General features: G+C 43.6%; 1 long non-coding RNA gene across 1 annotated transcript in view; it reads right to left on the bottom strand.

Annotated features, from left to right (window-relative positions):
- Positions 1-4,223: 4,223 nt before the first annotated feature.
- Positions 4,224-7,610, bottom strand: part of LOC147008983 (uncharacterized) — a 97,452-nt gene continuing 94,065 nt past the window's right edge. The window contains exons 3-4 of the long non-coding RNA XR_015053129.1: positions 4,702-4,949; positions 4,224-4,404 (exon numbers count right to left, since the gene is read on the bottom strand). This is a non-coding gene — a long non-coding RNA (uncharacterized LOC147008983). The remainder of the gene's footprint in view (positions 4,405-4,701; positions 4,950-7,610) is intronic.

The following is a 7,610-nucleotide window of genomic DNA, read 5'->3' as shown; positions in this document are numbered from 1 at the left end:
AACGACCCAAGTGGAGAATATCTCATTATTAATCCAACAAAATACACTTCATTATGGATGACGTCAACACAAAAGGAAGTTGTGGGAAATTTTGGAAGGGTCAAAATAAACGAGAGGAAACATTGTTCGTGTAATATGAATGAAAAAAATGTATATCGTTATGAAAATGAGGATTTCTGTAATTTATTGTGACGTTTTGCTTTGATTCATTGGAATGTTCAATGGTGCAATAATTTTTGCGATGAGACTTGGAATTTAGTACATGCATAACTCGAGACTTCATAGCACACTTTACCTTCCGCAGTGTTCAAGTGCTGTAGAGACTTCAACTTTAATAAAATAGTAATTTTAAAGATCATTAAAAAAACAGATCCTGGGAATTTAGCGCCATTGAAGCAGTCTTTTTTTTTCACCACCCTTATCCACCACCGATTAACACGTTGAAGTACTGCAAAATGGAAGGGTTTACAAAGTAGTAAAAAGGCGATTTGAGTTCGATATTGTTCAAGTGGATAATTCAATATAAATAAAATAAAGATTGTGGGGGTCGAAAAATAAATTAATTCCGATGTTACGGCCCTGAGCTTTAAGGTTCGCCATGAGGGGAGCACTCAAGTTTCTCCCGAACAGCCAGTCCTGATGCCTCCAACCACAGATAACTCCGCGGTCCAACGGGCTGTAGTTCTTAGACAGCCATAGCCGCTTGACTTAGACTAGCAGGGTTACACTTCGATGTTTCCGGGATACCTTTCTATTGGCATAGCAACCTAACGAGAAGCCACATCTTCAGCGCCACACCTGATGATTTGCTGAGTGGACCAGATAGGTGCAGCACCGGCTAACAGAGCAAATCACATGGGGTACAACTTCCTGTCTAACTATACTTGTACACTGTGGCAGACCAATGAAAGGACAACTGACAGATTTGAAACAACAACAAACAATTATTTATTTATGCACACGCACATGCACACAAAAGTGAGTATCTACAGGCAAGAAAGCAAAAAGGCACAAAGAGCAGATTTAACCATAACACATATTCTTATGCAATCTTATTTACACAAATGACACATGGCCATCATTCAATCCGGGGAAGAGAAGAAAAGAAGAAGAACTCAGAAGAAAAGAAAAGTACTGAGAAAAGAAAAGTAGGGTCAACCCTTTCTGTCACCTCACACAGCCGAACGGGACTGTGCCAGTCCAAATATACTTAGGGAGGGGGGAAGGAAGGGGAAAATGGGTGGTGAAGTGGTGATGGGACGTCCATCTGCGTTTCTGAGGCATCCTGAACAAGTCGGCAACTCCTCTCTGGCGTCCGAAGATATGCCAGCTGCAAGCAACTCCATTTCTGCTGGGCCCCTGTGTCCAGCCACTCCCCATGAACCAAGCTGCGCTCTGGGCCTTCCCCCTGCCCTCCAGCGCACTATGAGATTTTTCTCTTTTCACACTCTGCGCACACCTCTGCCCCTCACCGAAGCAGCATTTTGTCATCTCTGTCTGTGCACTCTCTCAGCTTCTTCTCCCTCCCAGGACATCGCTTCCTCCATCTCATATCGTGTGAGCCTCTTTTCCATTGGTGCGCATACGATGGGGGTGGATCCATGACGCAGCTCACGGAAGATCCCACATCATTTTGTGGTGATCGCCATGGGTGTCCCCAACCCCTCCCTGCACGCGCAAAACGTCCTTTGTGCTGTACATACTGTTTGCATGTGAGAAGCGCCGTCCTGCAGGCCAAGAATGTCAATCGTCATATTTTGCGCCAGGAATGTGTGAAATAAAATGATGTGCGGGAGGAGTGGCTACATCAGACAGACCGAGGAACGAAGGAGGGACTATTGACTTAAGGTTTGGGGAAGGGGGTTATTGGGGAATTGTTGAAATGGACTGATAGTGTGAATGAGGGATTGTTGAAAGGAGTAGGGGGGAGGGTGGGGTGGGAAATGGACTGATGGGGTAAAGGAAGGATTGTTGAGAGGAGGAGAGGGGGAGGAATGGGCTGATGGGGCACTGAAAAAACAGATTTAAAGGAGTAGGGGGAGGGGGGAGACATCACAACAGAGAAACACAACTAACCTCGACGCATGCCCACCCAAACCCCAGACGAGTAGCAAAGGTCTACCTCCACAGACTATTGAAATAACTCATCCTCGGGTCTCCAACGTGCACATGTATGTTCTCCTCCAGGGTACATTTTGAAAAGCGTCAATGTCTGTCACGGAGATGGTGTGGGAGACTGGAGGGAGGGGAAGGGGTGGGGTGGGAGGAGGGAGGGCAAGGGGAGGATAGGAGAAGGGATGGCCAGAGTTGGGTGGGAGGGAGGAGGTAGGGAAGGGATGGGATGACAGAGGGGAAAAGGTGGGAGGAGGGAGGGGAAGGGGTGAGATGGGAGAAGAGGGAGGGGAAGGGGTGAGATGGGAGGGGGGAGGGGAAGGGGGGAGATGGGAGGAGAGGGAGGGGAAGGGGTGGGGTGGGAGGAGGATGGAGGGGAAGGGGTGAGGTGGGAGGAGGATGGAGGGGAAGGGGTGAGGTGGGAGTCTGGAAGAAGTGGGGTGGGGGTGGGATGAAGGAGGGAATATGGGAGGAGTGGAAGAGGGACCTGGCATTGCCTGGCAATTTTGCTAGTCTAATGAATACAATTTGTAATGTGTTTGTCTGTCTGTTTGTCTGAATATGTAGTTCACAATTTTTGCAAAGACCACCACATTTAAACACAGACAAAGTATATTAATCCACAATATCAGCCTTTAAAGACCCTGAAGACCTCTAAGACCTTTCAAGACCATTAAGCCACTTAAGACTGGAAAAACCCTTTTGACCCCAAAATTCCATGAGACCCCCGAAGACCTGTAAGACCCATTAAGACATCGAAGACCCTTTCATATGTCAAATACCCTGAAGACTCCAAAGACCCTTTGGACCCTCAAGACTTTTGAAGAACCTTAAGACCTTTAAAACCCATGACACCAAAGACCTATTAAAATCCTTAAGACCTGTGAGACTCTTAAGATTCTTTAAGACCACAAAGATCCTTTTGACCACAAAGACCTACAAGACCCTGAGAAACCTTGAAGATTCTTTAAGACCCTGAATGCCCTTTAAGACCCTGAACGTCCTTCAGACCCATAAGACCTTTAAGACCCCCCCCCCAACAGCCTTCAGACAGATTGAACCCTTGACCATTTAGAGCTTTAGACCACTTGGACTTTCTCGACCCTTTTTACATGTTTGAGAATTTAGATCTTTTCGACCCCTTTGATTTCACCAACAATTGGAACGTACCTTTTAGACCATGCAGAAGCATTTAAGCACACACCGCACAAACATCTGTCGTCATTTTACAAAACAAAGAGTGCACTTTTTTCATAAAGTAATGCACAAACTCGACCCACCCAGAGGGTGGGTACTCCGCTATCTATCATAATTAATTAGTCGGGAGGCTGCCAGGGAAATTGCCGAGAAATCTTTAAAAAAAAAAACATTTTTACTTCTTTTTTGGATGTTATTATGTGCACTTTAATATACACCCTGTGAAAATTCCTTTGTGGGAGAAGGGAAGGGAAGAGTGGAGGTAAGTGATGGGAGGAGGGAGGGGAAGGGGTGGGATGAGGGAGGTGAAGGAAAAGGGGAGTTGAGAGGTTCGGTGGGAGTTCAGAGGCAGGGGAAGGGGTGCGGTGGGAGTCTGGAGGGAGGGAGGGAGGGGGTGGGATGAAATTGGTGGGGGGGGGGGAAGGGGTGTGAGGAGGGACCCAGTATTGTCAGGCAACGCTGGGTATCTTTGCTGGTGGAAAATAAAATTTAACTCAAAATTTGATATCGGATCATTCCTGGCGAAACTTTTTGGCATCTTTCAACTTTGCTTTCGGTGGAAAGTGTGGGATTGGTAATCACATGCCATCAACTTCTCTCTAGTTGGGTATTACAACGATATTATCAATTGTCGAACTGCAACTCCATGTGTTTGCATCAAAACCAGGATGAATGTGAGGCTGCTGGGAGAAACCATCAAACGATGGATCATAAATTTTCAAATCATATAACAGATTGCATTCTCTCGCAAGTTGTCTTCGCAAAGTCAGGTTTTATCGTACCTCCCCCGAGGAGGGTAGTGCTATTAAAACAGCTTCTGAGCCAATGAAACGAACCAGGTCGTTTGCTATTGCCTTCACCATGGGGATGAGATTTGAACATGCAATCGCCATCTTACAATACAGAAGCTCATACTGTTAAAGCCAACCCGGAACCCATAATTAGCGCTTCACCTCATTAATTTTAGTGCAGTACACCAAGCAGTAGGATTTGCAGCAAGATTCATATTCGGGCCGAAGAAGTTGAATTTCCGACCAGACAATCTCACTCGTACATAGCCACACGCATGCACGTGCATGGACACTGGCTAGGTATCTGTGCGAAATGGAAACTGTGGATGTCGGTGGTGAAACGTACACAATAAAGAAATGCCAACCGAGCATTGTTCATTCAATGGTGAAACTCATTTGAGTAATAATTTGCCAAAGTCACTTGCCATTGGAAACCTCCAGGGATTTAGTGCAGCGTTAACATTCTGACTTGTCATGTTACAATAAACTCAAATTATAGGAATTTATACCCTAAACACATGCACGGCAATTAGTTCTGAGGGCGTGTAATGGCTTCGTTCATAGTTCATTAGCTTCTGTTGAGAGTAGCAATTCCCCTTACCGCATATTTGTTTGGGCTCCGAATAGTATGGGTTTGTGGGTGCAATGAGTTTGACACATTGTACGTCCCCATCTGGGGCTCCTCTGTCCACTTGAAGATACACGCACAGCTGTCAGGGGCACTTTGTCTGGCAAAGTGTTCGGACGTGCGTGGAATTGCAAGGACGGTGCTCCTGGTTTCGAGTCTCATCTCCATGCAAGCGATCGAATCAGCCGATTCCACAAATGATCCTTGTTGGCATCTTTTACCTGCGCAAGAAAAAGGCATCCCAGTGAAAATTGAGGAAATTGTCATTTTGGAGAAAACTGTCATGTTCTTACAAAAATGAATTTTGAAAGAGGAAATTTGTGCATTCCGAAAGGAAAATTTCATCTTTCTTTGTCCCGAATCAAATGCGAGATAGTCTTACAATGCAGTTAACCAGTCAGGAAATTGCAAGATGCAGATAAACTTGGGTTCAATGGTCTTTGGAACTGGAATACGTTGTGATCTCCTGGAATGGAGGCCATTTCCGTGATATGTGTGGCCATTGTATGTCGGAGATACCAAGGTGCTTCCAATGAGTCAGTGATTTATGTTGGTTGTTCCAATATTGTGCCCGAAATTATCCATCAATGTATATATATATATATATATATATATATATATATATATATATATATATATATATATATATATATATATATATATATTTTTTTTTTTTACACAGTTATTTCATCACAGATATACAAAGAGATTGCATCCCTTTTTATTTTTTCCTTTATTTGTTTTTTTACAGGCTCTATGGCTCGTGGCAAAGCTGCAACACGAATCATGCGCGTGCGCGCGCACACACACACACACACACACACACACACACACACACACACACACACACACACACACACACACACACACACACACACACGCGAAAACATCAGACTAGACTTCCACACAAGCGTAGCCACTGAGATTGGAGGATGTGACTTCATTCTCAGAGCACTTTGGGTACCAGCGGCATGATCTAGATGATGTTGCGTTTCTCTCTGCACTTGCTTGGGAACAGGATGACATTTATTCTCCCCACTGATGCCAAACTGTGGGATTGTTCGTGCTCGATCCTTTAAATGCTGAGTATCAAGCAAGGAAGCAGTCCATACAATTTTAAAAGTCTTTGGTATGATTCAACCGGAGTTTGAACCGCCGACCTCCCAGACTCAGAGTGGATGCTCCAACCATCACACGTGTGGTTTAATCAGTCACCGAGACTTGGGCCAAAATCCTTCACCGGCTAAACCGCAAGAAGGTGGGAATAACATTGGCCATTAAAGAAGTAGAAAATATACAGTACTGTACAAGCTTGTGCAGTACTGTGCAAATATACAGGCCATCAATAAACAATAAGCGCTGTGCTATAATCCGATATGGTTTGAAGGAGTTTACGGCAGTAGGAAAATCCTCCTGACAAAACAGGATTTGGCTATTTGTTTGCCTACATGGATGAATACTAATGAGAAATTATATAAAAATACACAAACATGATTGCAAAAATAAATTGAAAACCCTGAGCCTTTCTTCCTGCAGCAATCGATCGTGAGCACTCAAATGGACGTATTGTTTAAGAATCCTGAATTGTCAATCAGAAGCAACTAATCTATAAACCATCATTCAATATCCACGATACTCAACACAACAATGAAAGATTTTGGAAAACAGTCCGGCACGAATGCATTGCATTGGCTTCGAGCATTCTGCTGGAGTGGTGAGGAAAGTCTCGATGCTCCCAAATTGGGTAATAAAACACTGCCTCAAGCTCGCCGACGCTTTGCAGAGGAATTCATCATACATGGCATAAGCCAACTCCAGCTGTGAGGCCTGTGCTGGGATGGAGTGTTAAAGGATGTGTAAGATGTTGCGGATGGCAGATTGCTCTTAAGCCATTGGACACGCAACAGTAGCTCCAGCTGTCAGCACTTATGGATGCTGTTTGGAGATGATGGAATTGCCTTTCATGCACATCTTCAGATTAGAATGGAGGATAACTTTGGGTTTTGAAAGTTTATTTTCTGGTGCTTTGAAATAAACTTCTGCATGGAATGTAGAATTTTACTGCAAAATTTAGCTTTAATCATTTTCCTTCAGTGAAACAATTGAAACTAGAAGGACACTCGGTGGAGCGCATACCTCCGCCACGTAATGCCTGATCCACGAGAACATATCGGGCCCAACACATTTTTGAAATATCATGCTCTACAGTAACTATGTCGTTTTTGGCCCGATCTCTCAATGGTGAAGAATCACTCTAAAGATTAAATAATTCTCACATCCAGATCCGGATTCGGATCTTCACCAAAATCGAATCAATTCGCCCTTGCCTCACACCCGTGTCCACCAAGTTTCGTCCAAATCCGGCCACAACTTTTTGAGATATCATGCACACAGACAAACAGACAGACAGACAAACAAACAGTAAGGCAGACAGGGATAAAAACATAACCTCCTTCACCTTCGATGGCAGAGATAATAAAAAAATATTTTCTTTCAATCAAAAATAACTTCCATCAAAATCTCAGCAACTTACAAGAGCAACAACAGCATGCATGCAAGTCTGACATTAAAAGTCGAATAACAACTTGAAGAAAATAAATAGTATTATAAATATTGAAATCATACATAATCCTTTTGGCACTTTATTCACCATTGAAGAAAACTTTCATTAAAAAAATATTTTTCTTCTACTTTTCTGATTTCCACAAACAATGACCAGTAAGCCTTTGCGGCTGATATTTCAATGATTACACGCAACTGGATTTAAAAGAGCATCGCTTTTTACACCTGGTTCTTCATATTTGCACTAAAATTACAAGCATACGCTCAAGTAGCAAAAACGAACCTTATTATATCCATGAAGATAAAAACATTGAGGATCA

The sequence above is a fragment of the Eptatretus burgeri genome, chromosome 18, assembly GCF_056783735.1.
Source record: "Eptatretus burgeri isolate ZD-2024b chromosome 18, Ebu_testis_v1, whole genome shotgun sequence".
Lineage (NCBI taxonomy): Eukaryota > Metazoa > Chordata > Myxini > Myxiniformes > Myxinidae > Eptatretus > Eptatretus burgeri.
Note: the sequence above shows the minus strand (reverse complement) of the source record. Positions and strands in the feature narration are given on the sequence as shown.